Genomic DNA, 13,101 nt, shown 5'->3' with positions numbered 1-13,101 from the left:
ACTAATACCCACGAATTGATGATGATACACTTGGCACACAAGTAGACTACACTAAGATACACAATTTTGTTTATCAGTTTTTGACTTTGATGAACATTTTTGCTTTGGTTACTAAAAATAGAAATTTCTGTTAAATACTCTCAAAATGCCACTCCAAATATAGTTTAAGTTTGATTATTATATAATGTGGCATGCAAGTAGACTACACTAAGAACATAAAGAGACTTAATCAAGGATGATTATTGTTTTATTGCTGTAGTTATGTTTCAATTCCCAACTGCTTAAGAACTTTTCTCTACCTTTGCTATAAGTACAAACCAGTAGAGCTTCAGTCTCGACAGAGACTTCTGGTTTTGGATTGAAATTAGTTTAATTTCTAACTAAATCATCCGGTTCATTTGAATCCGATTCATCACTCTCTGTGGTGTTAAAGTATTCTGCTAGTCGTAATCTACGTGTGTATTCTTTAATATCTTTTTCGGAACACTTCTAGTATACCGGTCCCCATAAATATGGCTCTAAATAAGGTGCCGCCGAAGGCGGTGTACAATATATAGATGATCGCGTGAGCGATGGACAAAATCGAAAAAGAAGCCACAAATTGCAAATTTGACCCCGAATTCGTCTTCCTTGTGAAAAATTGGGTTTAAAAAACTGGTTTTTAAACTCAGTTTTTTAAATGAAAATTAATAGATTTCGTAAAATAACGTACTTGTTTAGGAAGTAAATCTCCATCTTGCGTTGTTTAGGAATGTAGTCACATGATCAATTTCTGACGTAATCTCATAAATATTCATGAGATGCGTCACTTGTGTTTTGACGTAATGAAGAAATGCCTGATAGGACTCAAAGTGCAATACTGTTAAAATTGCGTGATTTTTGTAAGAAATACAGGGATTTAACAAATGTTAGCTAATTACTAGTCGTCAATGAATTGAATTGTGCATAATTATCGATTTGAAAGGAATTCTGAATATTTGGACATGATTAGGAGGTCAGGATATCGAGCTGCAGCTAACGGTAAGTCGCTTTTACAATAACTTGCATAAACTCAGCGCTGAAAATCGTCATGTATCGACAATAGAGTTGATTTAGCCGAACTTTCATTTCTTAAACTTAATTTCCTTTGTAAAGAAAAAGTTTCATGCACTAAACCAAAGTGTAAGATATCGGCACGATTCGACAGGCTGATTTATGCAAGTTTTTGGTCACAAATGGCACTCGATCATAGTGCCTTTTGTATAAAGCAAAAATTACATAAATTAGCCAAAAGTCAGAAAGATTACAGAGTGGATTTATAAAACAACCCCAATTTTAAAACTATATAACCTAACCCTAATCACTCGATCGGATGCGTTTTGTTGAAGCGAGTGGGAAATTGCGGTTTGTTTACATTCTGCATAGCAATGGCAAGGGAAATAACTGCTCATGCGCAATCGCGTGATTCTGGGGACCGGCATACTAGAAACTTCCACTTTTTTAAACTCTTGCTTATTGCTATTAGGAGTCGGTGTATATTTTAATCCCTTTGACAAAAGTTTTATTTCCCATTCATTAAGTTGTTTACTAGACAGGTTGATCACTTTTGGTTCCACGCGTTTTTTAGGGTCTTCCGCTTCCTTCGGAAGACCCTACTGTTATTCTATTGTTTCTTATTATTCTTTTGTTTTCCCGCTCGATTTTTGACAGGCGATTTCTCAAAGACCTTTGGACTGATCGTTATGAAACTTTCAGGATAGATAGCTTGTAGTAAAACCTATTTAAATTGTTTTCAGTTTTTTGATACATGCCTTTATTTGTGAGTTATTGCCCTTTAATTGAAAATTTTTGATGTCTCGTTTCCACTGAAAATCTCAAAAATGACATAAGATATTTACACGAAAGTTGGAGAACTTGTAGCCAATACATTGTAGATGTGCACAACGATAAAATTATATAGCGGATTTCTTAAAGTTTGGAAGATATAAAACGGCAAAATTTAGTAATTTTTTTTTCTTTGAATTTTTGCTACTTTTTGTGTAATAACTTTTAAACCGAGAATAATTTGGTAAGAAATATAGAACAAAAGTTGTGGGTAATTACGAGAGCTTTCATATTTGATTAACGAAAAGGGGCTGGCCCCTATAATTAGGGGTTAATAGATCATACACGCTTTTTTCTGATAGCTAAAAATATTGGTATATTATGAAAAAGTTTGACTAAAATAATTTCGAACTTATAAAATCTTGTCATTTGATATAAAAAGAAATAAACTTCCAGCTATATTTAATTGTTTTTATATAAAACAAGTACATATATGTGAGAAACCTTTCAGGAACAAGTTGTCTACTATAGCCAGCCAAGCCTTTTCTGCATACATGTGCATATTTTTAGTTGATGCATCTAAAAGATATAGATTTAATTCGGTGTTTCTTTGTTTTCTTTTTATTCAAATAATTTTAAAATGTGATGATGTACACAACAAGAATTAGTACCTAGTTTAGAGGATTTTTTCGCGCTTGTTTGTAAACAACGCGCGGCATTGTGGGAAACAGGAAGATACTAAAGACGCAATGTATTAAACACTGATTTGACCTGATTCAAATTTGTCTGTATATGTTCCAAACAATTGAATTTTTGTATAGCATATACCTCGAAGTCATAAAGTCTGTACATAAGAAATTTAAAATACTCAATATTACCATTTAATTAAAAATTAAAACTACAGGTAAATATCAGGTCTCTAGTATATCCCGTTTTTAGTGTGCCCCTTCGAGTCGACGTCGGACACATGTTTGCCATGGTTTACAAACTGAAAATAGAATGATTTGTGAAGTTGAACATTTTCTCACAAAGAATCCGTTTGTAGACATGTGCACTCATTTAATCTGCAGCTACGAAGTACTTTGTCAGTTCTCTGGAACATTATTCTAAGCAGAATTATCCCAATTCATATATTCTAAGAATCTTGTGTGAATTGTTAACGAGGAAATTCTGACTGTCACATTAACAAGGATGAACACTCTTGACTCTGCTTCGGATTCCCCAGTGATAATTGTATCAAGTGATGAAAGAGCTGACAGCGACATTTTAATGTATGATTGGCTTGGACCATTGGAATGAGGGTTAGAATATTCTTATTACTTAAAATTTACACTAATGTTTACATGACAGTGACATACATTGATGTTATTAGAAATACACAAACACATCGATATATTATCTGTTTTACAGTTCAGACGCTCTCTGTTTGCCTTGTAAATCCCCACAGCTATATATTTTATTTTTTTTAAATTTCATTTTTGAGGATGTAATTTCAACAGTCCTACTATCTATCATAGTGATCATACTCTATAATTCAAACTGCACTTAATGTTACAGAATATATTCAACAAATTATATATTGACTGTGTGACTGTAAGGGTGATGGCAGATACTTATTTAGTTTTAATTTAGATTGTGCTTGTCAAGCCGCATTTGACATTTGGTGCATCCATGCTCAGTGTTCACACTGAGAGTTTATTCAAATGTTTAATTCGAATGAATTCACTGCTCCTTTAATTACTTCCCATTAGCTTCATGTGAACATGAATAGGGATAGCTAATTTAAATAGAAATGAATTTTGAATGTAGCTTAAACATGTTAAATAAGCTAAGCACTGTGGGTCCAAAGTTAATACTCTGAAAAATTGTGTGGAGCAATGTGCAAGTCACAATCTTCTTTTGTCAAGGTGTTATCGTAAGAGCTCGCCTTATGGGCAGGGATTTGTGCTGCTGTCTGGACTCGCTATAAATACATGTTCTTAAAAAGTCTTAATTATTTAATATCATACTTTACTGACAAAAAAGGACAAATATTGCTCAGTTAAATTGCAAAAGAAATTTGTTTTAAAATATTGTAATAATAGAAAGTTTGCTTTTTTGTTTGATAAGACTGCTGTAATGGTTTAATGTTTGTTTATTTGCCTTAATCATACATTTTTCAGTCATTTCATGGTGCCACCACTTGGAATGGTATTAGCTGCAAGTATAGACTTGTACTCAGCACTTATTGCCTTTAAGAAGTATGAGATCCATTTTGTGCTAACACCTACCGTGACACAGAATCTTGGTTTATGCAGTCTCATAGGAGTAACCTGTCTAAAGCATTTAGCAATGGGATTGGAACCTGCGACGTAAGTTTCAGCTTCTTATTGATACTTTGCTTGATAATATTTATTTGTGAATTTCACTCATTCACATATACTTAGAGATGTTAATATATATTGTTGAATAGCATCAATTTAGACCTTTACTTAGCTAAGTAAACATGTACTGTGAGGTTTTTAAGGTTTCATTCATTTTATATGCCAGATGCATGTTAAGGAACATTACTGCATAAATGTTTTTATCTTAAATTTGAAGCTCTTTACTTATATAGAGATATGTTACCATATAGTGTTAAACCTCTTCAAATTAGGGTAGACCACTTTAAACTCAGCAATGTGAGTGTGTTGTGTGAACTTGTGTAAGCGAGACAGTGTGTTGTATGAATTTGTGTTAGCAAGGCAGTTTGTTTTGTGAACTAAATTGTGTTAGCCTGACAGTGAGTTGTGTGTTGTGTAAACTCATGTTAACGAGACAGCGTGTTGTGCAATCTAATTAAAATTAGATGTTTGATCCGCTCGCATACTCGCTACACCAACATCTAACAACATCAGATAAAGGGTCACGTCAGAGTTCAAAATCTATCAACCAATCAAATTGTCGCTGCAAAATCATCGCATATTTGTTGACGTAATCGAATCTAATAAGTCTAGAGGTGTTTCGAATTTGACCTTTGACGTGACCCTCTATGGGATGTTGTTAGATGTTAGTGTAGCAAGTATGCGAGCGGATCTAACATCTAATTTTAATTAGATTGCGTGTTGTGTGAACTCTTATTAACGAGACAGCATGTTGTGTGAATTCAGGTTAGCATGATAGTATAAACTTATTCAATGAATACGAGGTAAACAGTCAAAATGTTGTCCCGAGGTAGTGGGGGGACCTTGTGAAACTGTTGCCCGAGGCCGAATGCCGAGGGCAACAGTTTCCCAGGTCTCCCCCACTACCGAGGGACAACATTTTGAATGTTTCACCGAGTAGTCATTGAATAAGTGTTTTATTACCTAACCTACTATATAATTAATCAAATTGGAATAAAAACACACAAATAATCAATTAAACGTTTTTCATGACTATATATTCACATACTTGTCTATTAATTAGCTGAACACATAATATAAAGATTAAATTAATATTTTTAACTTAAAGTAATACTTAATAAATGGATTGTTTGCGTTTTTTATTTAAATATGATTAATTATAGAGCAGGTAAATAGTGATGTCGTGATCGTCAAAATGCTTGAATATCACGATGACGCTTTAAACAGTCAACAGTTCATTCTGTGGACCGGTCAACAGTTCACTGTTTCATGATCAAAGACATATAGTTAACCGTGAAACAGTTCAAAATGCCTAATTATAATTTATATAGTAGGTTAGGTAATAATGTGTCATGTGAACTTGTGTTATCCTGAAAATTTGTCGTGTGAACTGGTGTTAGAGAGACATCGTGTTGTGTGAACTTGTGTTAGCGAGATTGCATTTTGTGTGAACTCGTGTTAGGGAAACTGTGGGTTATGGAAACTCATGTTAGCAAGACAGCGTGTTGTGTGAACTTGTGTTAGCGATATTACATGTTTTTTGAATTTGTGTTAGCATGACAGTGTGTTGTGTGAACTTATGTTAGCCTGACAGTGTGTTGTGTGAAATGGTATTAGGATGACAGTGTGTCGTGTGAAATGGTATTAGGATGACAGTGTGTTATCTCAACAGCGTTTGGTGCGAACTTGTGTTAGTGAATAGAGAGACAGCCTGTTTTGTGAATTTGTGTTAGCGTGACAGTGTGTTGTGTGAACTCATCTAAGCATGACAGTGTGTTGTGTGAAATGGTATTAGGATGACAGTGTGTTTTCGCAACAGCGTTTGGTGTGAACTTGTGTTAGTGAAAAGTGAGACAGCCTGTTTTGTGACTTTGTGTTAGCGTGACAGTGTATTGTGTAAACGTGTGTGAGCATGACAGTGTATTGTGTAAACTTGTGTTAGTGAGACTGCGTGTTCTGTAAACTCATTTTAGCGTGACAGTGTGTTGAGTGAATTCATCTGAGCGTGACAGTGTGTTGCCTGAACTTGTGTTAGCAAGGCAGTGTGTTGTATGAACTCGTATTAGCGAGACTGCGTGTTGTGTAAAACTTGTGTTAGCTAGACTTTGTGATGTGTAAACTCGTGTTAGCGAGACTGCGTGTTGTGTAAACTAGTGTTAGCCAGACTGCGTGTTGTGTAAACTCATGTTAGCGAGACAGCCTGTTGTGTGATCTCTTATTAAAGAGACAGCATGTTGTATGAATTCATGTTAGCGTGACAGTGTGTTGTGTGAACTTGTATTATCCTGAAAATTTGTTGTGTGAACTGGTGTTAGAGAGACATTGTGTTGTGTGAACTCCTGTTAGCAAGATTGCATTTTGTGTGAACTTGTGTTAGGGAGACTGCGTGTTATGTAAACTCATGTTAGCGAGAAAGGGTGTTGTGTGAACTCGTGTTAGCGATATTGCATGTTTTTTGAATTTGTGTTAGCGTGACAGTGTGTTGTGTGAATTTGTGTTAGCCTGACAGTGTGTTGTGTGAAATGGTATTAGGATGACAGTGTGTTATCGCAACAGCGTTTGGTGTGACTTTGTTTTAGTGAATAGTGAGACAGCCTGTTTTGTGACTTTGTGTTAGCGTGACAGTGTATTGTGTAAACTCTTGTTAGCTTGCAGTGTATTGTGTAAACTCTTGTTAGTGAGACTGCGTGTTCTGTAAACTCATGTTAGCGTGACAGTGTGTTGTGTGAATTCATCTAAGCGTGACATTGTGTTGCGTGAACTTGTCTTAACTAGACAGTGTGTTGTATGAACTCGTATTAGTGAGACTGCGTGTTGTGTAAAACTTGTGTTAGCGAGACAGCGTGTTGTGTGAACTTGTGTTAGCGAGACAGCGTGTTTGTGAATTCGTGTTAGCATGATAGTGTGTTGTGTGAACTCGTGTTAGCCTGATAATTTGTTGTGTGAAATTGTATTAGCATGACAGTGTGTTGTGTTAGTGTGACAGCGTGTGGTGTGAATTTTTGTTGGTGCAAAAGTGTTTTTCAGTGTTGTGATGGCAAGCTGTGTGATAGCCTAATGGCGTCTTTTGTGTTGGTAAGATGGCACGTTTTTATGAAAGTGCTATAGAGCTTTAGCAAGTGGCCCTATCTGAACACGCCTTATTATAATTGTTCAGTTCTCAGATATACAGTGAATTACTGGTATTATTGTCACCATGAAATCAGCATTTACAGTTGCAAATACCTATTTAGTAATCATAAGATATTGGTTTGCCAGTTTTTAAAAATATGGTATTCCAATGATGTGAAGTTGCAGTGTGTTAGAATGTTAATTTCAACAGACTGCCACTCCAATGCAGCTTTAAACAACACGCTGCTGTGTTAACACAAAACAAAATATCATGCAAACACAACTCTAAACAATCTGTTGAGTGTTAGCTTCACTGCATGTTGGATTCAGTGTGCTGGCATATTATCACTGACGTACATGCTAGCACATTGTCACCTCGTGCTAGTATGTTGTAATAAATACTCTAGCACATTATCCTAAACCCGCTAGTGCATGATTACTTTGCACTTGTATGTTGTCTTATTAGGGGATAGCATAAATGACTGCCTTAATTGGTGTAAACTTCTTTTAATTGATGGAAGAGTACATTAAAATTTACAAATTATACACAGAAAATGTGACAATAACTTATCTCTCAATTTGATAATCTAATTTATAATCTCATGAATTACACTTTTTATTAGTAAAAGAATTATAAACTAAAAAATTATAATTTCTTTTACACAGGTGTGACTCATCTGAATACTGAATTTCGATACCAAGCATGACCATGATTTGCCAGAAGATCATCTGTTTGGATTTGACATGGAATAAACAGCATAGTGAAAATAAGTAAAGTTTTGGTTTGTGAAGACAACTTTTAAACACACTGTGTATCATTTTTAAATTTTGATTTGACAACATAAATCCACAAGTATAAACATATCAATTGCTCTCAGTTTTTCAAGTGAAATAGTTTTTGTAACAGAAGTACATGTACCAGTAATTACATTGGAATAAATGTTATTTTTAAATATAGTAATATTTTTTTGTGTTGCATGTTGATCTCTTTATTAAGGTCTTCCCTTTCAAAGTTTAGACTTACTTATTCTAATGATTAAGATAGATCCTCTGTCTTCAGCAGGAATATAAGATCTTGTAATACATGTATGTGTATTTTTACAGTAATGTAAAATTTTTTACAGTTATGTAAAAAAAATGTTATTTTGGCACATACAACTAAATAAAGGCATAAACATGTGTATGATTCCAAGGAATTCAGTACATAGGGCATGTAAATGTAGTTTTCTAAAACAAGATTGAAGAGATGTCCAGTCGCATTTCAATGTCAACTGCAAAACTGTTCCTGTTGCATACTTATTAGCCCATCTGAGCTAAAGGAACCAGTAAGATGGTAATCTAGCAAAACACTTATGTTTCTGTAGTATGACACGTTTCACAAACATAATTGCAACAAAGATGATATATCCAATATCAAAAGTCATAATATTGGAAGTTTAACTGTTATGGATACGATTTCAAGAATGCTGTTAGAGAGACCTCATGCTCACACCAAATTAAAGAATTCAAGTAAGGGTTTTTGAGACAAATGGAAAAAGAGAATGTTAGCAAAGTTGACAATCTAGACAGAAACATTTAATTTTTTGCTTATCGCTAGGAAGGAAGACCCACTCGTTGCTTAGCAACGAGCTTTGCTCTAGTCATTTGTTGATGATGCTGGAATCTCTGTCCGCTGTTCGGTTTGCCACCGCCTAAAAAATACTTGTTAAAGCCATATATGGCGTATGTTCAATGAAAATTATTAGACTAAAATTACAAGAACTTATTATTTGTATGATTACTTTATATAAAGATAGAACTTTTCCGTAAATTCCAAAATCTAAGTCAGTTGCGTTATAAAGATATCACAATTTAATTTGGATTCTCGGAATTTTCTCCGACTCGGAAGAAAATACAAAAGATTTAAATAACACATTATAGAGAAGATAAAATTGTATTATTAGGTGAAACGAGGTGTTTAACTATATTTATTTACTTAATTTTGTATTTTTCAAAAATATATTTTTTGATCAGTTACGCCATATATGGCTTTAACTTTTTTTCCAATGTAGGTGATTCCATTTTTCTTGTAGGTATTTTCTTGGAAGTTATTTGGCATTCTATAACCGTTTCCGTATTTGTTATTTAAATGATTAAGTTCACCACTACTCCATGATTGCGTGATATTGTTTTTTCTTTTATCAAAATTATGGTAATGTGGTTTGTTGTTTTGTTTTCCTACATACCTTTATTGCTCTTGATGTTGTAATATATGCTTCTGTTGTACAAATTTTGTCTGCCTCTTTTTGCAGCGCAAGCTCATTAATTTCTTGTTGGATCATTTCACTTGGTGAATGATAATTCAAAATTTCTTCTACATTTACAGATTTAACAAATGTTTCAGTGTTGTCACTGTTCTCCGTACGATTTTCACATACCTTGATCAGATCTCGCAGTAGATCATTTGTTGTATCCATTTTCTCTCTTATATTACTCATCGTTTCAAGGATGTTGAAAAGAATACCTTCTGTATTTATTTCTCCTCCTTTTCTTTATCCCTCTGACTATCTTTTCTTGTTGCCATCTCGATCACTGGTTAACAATATCCAAATTTGAAAATTTCACAGTGTCCGGTTTTTAAAGAGGTAAAATTAAAATAAAAAAGGCAACACAGATTAAAACGTGAGCACCTTGCATTACATCTTCAGACGTTTACAAATGTATTCTTTATCCTGACTGCAATGTCTTACAAAACTATTAATACTTTAACAAGAGGCCCATGGGCCACATCTCTCACCTGAGCATTGTGGCTAGGAAAAAGTAGAAATTTATTTACTATTGAAAAGTTTAAATCCAAAAGTTTGGCCTGCTCTATCCCAAAGATTCTTAGAGAATTTTCCCATATATAATGGCTTTGCTACATCATTCCTTTGCCAAGCGCTCGGCACTAGAAATGAAAGTCAAGGGTCTTTAGGATATGATCTTAAAAACATAGGTCCCGTGTCACGATAGGTGTTGGCACGAACTGCTCAATGGCCCTGAGTGCCGAGTATAGGTTTCAATTTGAAGCTTTTCACCGGCATCGGTGACGTCTTCAAATGAGTGTAAAATTTTCTCAAGAAGGACGTTAAACGAGATCAATCATTCAATCGTCGGGGGACGTTTGGATTTAATGATCTGGGGATGTATAAATTACAATGGAGTCAGCAAACTTTCTGTTATAGAAGGGAACAAACATGCTCAAAAATATGTAAAAATAATTTTAATTATCTTTGGCAGCACATTTCTCATCAAATGATTACCTATATCAAGCTGACAATGCCCTCGTTTATAGGGACAGGACTGTAAAAGAATTTATGACACAAGAGAATATTCCGACTATTGATTGGCCTTCTCAAAGCTCCGATATTAATATAATTGAAAACTCTTGGCGAAAACTTATAAAGGAACTTTGTAAAAGGATAAAAAAAAATTGAGAACCACAGATGACCTGTAAGCGGCGATGAGATTGTTGAAATTCTTAATGGCTTGTGTTGTAGATATTTTGACATTGAAAGTGTTAAATCTTTTCGATCTTGTTCCAAAATGAAGAGTAATAAGCAAATCCTCTTGTTTATCTTTCCAAATGTGAACCCCTACAAGCAAGGTTTCATTTTAAAGAAGGCGCTGCTGGTAAATAAATATTCGATGTATAAAGAGAGAAAATCGACAACTTTGGAAATATCCGGAAAATAATACATTTTCTATCTCACGCTTACACTCCTAAAAAGCAAATATTTTCATGTTAACAAGATGTAAGAAAAAATACACTGTTTCAAATCACTCAAATGATCAGTCTAGTACTGCAAGTTTGATGTACATCAAAGCAACGAATAGTTTTCAATTAAAAAGTCCATAGAACACCCATCATGGTGTTTTCCAAAATCTGTAAACAGTTTGGAAGGAGATGTCTATTCATCATCCTTGTTATCACGATGGCCACATTGATACGGCTCTGATCTTGTAATACTCCCAAACTTGATTCGCCCCGCTCCGAACTCCCCATCATTACAATCACCTTCATGAAAAGTCCCCTTGTTGTCCGTGAAGCGGTAAATCAGAAAATTATTTTTTTAACCTAAGTGAAATCTGGCACATGCTTTGGTAGAGGTTCCTCGTGATAGTCAGGTACACCTCCAACGTCTGACATTTCTAAAACAATTGTACTTTACATTTAATAAACACATGGCGAAGGAACAATTGGCCACCAATTTTAATGACTAGGTCAGTCGCAGCCCATACGAACTCACGACCTCCTGATCATGAAGCGAGCACTCTGCTGACTGGGCTACTGTGAACGGTTGCTGTTCTTAAGAAGAAGATTTTTAAAGAATTTTCCTATATATTTCTATATAAAACTTTGGTAAGCCAATGTGGCCCTGTCGTACCCCTTGGGGGACATGATTTGAACAAACTTGAATCTACACTCCTGGGGATGCTTCCATATAAATATGAGCAATAATGGCTTTGCTATTCCTATGAAAAAGATTTTTAAAGAATTTCCTATATATTTCTATAGAAAACTTTGGTCGGCCATTGTGGCCCCGCACTACCCCCGGGGGAATATGATTTGAACAAACTTGAATCTACACTACCTGGGGATGCTTCCATATAAATATGAGCAATTATGGCTTTGCTGTTCTCAAGAAGAAGATTTTTAAAGAATTTTCCTATTATTTTTATATAAAACTTTAAGTTTCAGTAAGTCAAAGCCCTGTCGCTTAGAGATGTTTATATAATAATTAATTGGCCATTGTGGCCCCGTCCTACCCCCTGGGTGTTATGATTTGAACAAACTTGAATCTACACTACCTGGGGATGCTTCCATATAAATATGAGCAATTATGGCTTTGAGAAGACGATTTTTAAAGAATTTTTCCATATATTTCTATACAAAACTTTGGTTGGTCATTGTAGCCCTGTCCTACCCCCTGGGTGTCATGATTTGACAGACTTGAATCTACACTACCTGAGGATGTTTCCCCATATCTTACCTGGCACAATGGTTGAGAAGTTTTTTAAAACATACCACCAAATTTTCACTAATTGTCTCCCCTTGAATGATGGTTTGGCCCTTTATTTGTAAAAACTTGAACCGCCCCCTTCACCCGGGATTGCTTTGTGTCGGATATCCCCTTCATCTAAGCATGCTTTATGGCAAGTTTCGTTGAAATTGGCCCAGCGGTTCTTGAGAAGAAGTCGAAGATGTGAAAAGTTTACAGAACAACGGACGCCGGACAAAATGTAATCAGAAAAGCTCACTTGAGCCTTCGGCTCAGGTGAACTAAAAAGCATCCAGATATTACATATCTGGAATAAACTAGAACTGTCAAAAAAGGAAAAAAACCCCCTGCTGGGTTTTTCAGAAGTAAGTTTTTACATAAGAAAGATATGTATCAAACATGAATTATGAAATTTTTCTTCCAGTGACCTTGAAGTTCCCCAAATGACCTTGGGTCAAGGTCATGACACACCCTTGGGTCTTGGGCAATCTTTGTGTGAAATGAGAACCTACCAAGTTTATCCATAAGAAAGATATGGACCAGACACTAATTATGAAATTTTTCTTCCAGTGACCTTGAAGTTCCCCAAATGACCTTGGATCAAAGTCATGACATCCTTGGGTCATGGGCAACCTTTGTGTGAAATGAGAACCTACCAAGTTTATCCGTAAGAAAGATATGGACCGGACACGAATTAAGAAATTTTTCTTCCAGTGACCTTGAACCTCCCAAAATGACCTTGGATTTATTCCTTATAAACAATACTCATGATCATGTGTGTTGGCCAGGGAATCCTACTGACA

The 13,101-nt window shown here is 35.0% G+C and overlaps 1 long non-coding RNA gene across 1 annotated transcript; it reads left to right on the top strand.

The window, feature by feature from the left end:
• Nucleotides 1–2,532: 2,532 nt before the first annotated feature.
• LOC134249077 (uncharacterized) lies at nt 2,533–8,234 on the top strand. The gene is made up of 3 exons (XR_009988211.1): nt 2,533–3,104; nt 3,966–4,154; nt 7,944–8,234. It is a non-coding gene; the product is annotated as an uncharacterized LOC134249077 (long non-coding RNA).
• The last annotated feature ends 4,867 nt before the right edge of the window (nt 8,235–13,101 follow it).

Source organism: Saccostrea cucullata, unplaced genomic scaffold (assembly GCF_032062105.1).
Source record: "Saccostrea cucullata isolate Sc308-1 unplaced genomic scaffold, CSIRO_AGI_Scuc_v1 ctg3746, whole genome shotgun sequence".
NCBI classification, from domain to species: Eukaryota; Metazoa; Mollusca; class Bivalvia; order Ostreida; family Ostreidae; genus Saccostrea; species Saccostrea cuccullata.
Note: the sequence above shows the minus strand (reverse complement) of the source record. Positions and strands in the feature narration are given on the sequence as shown.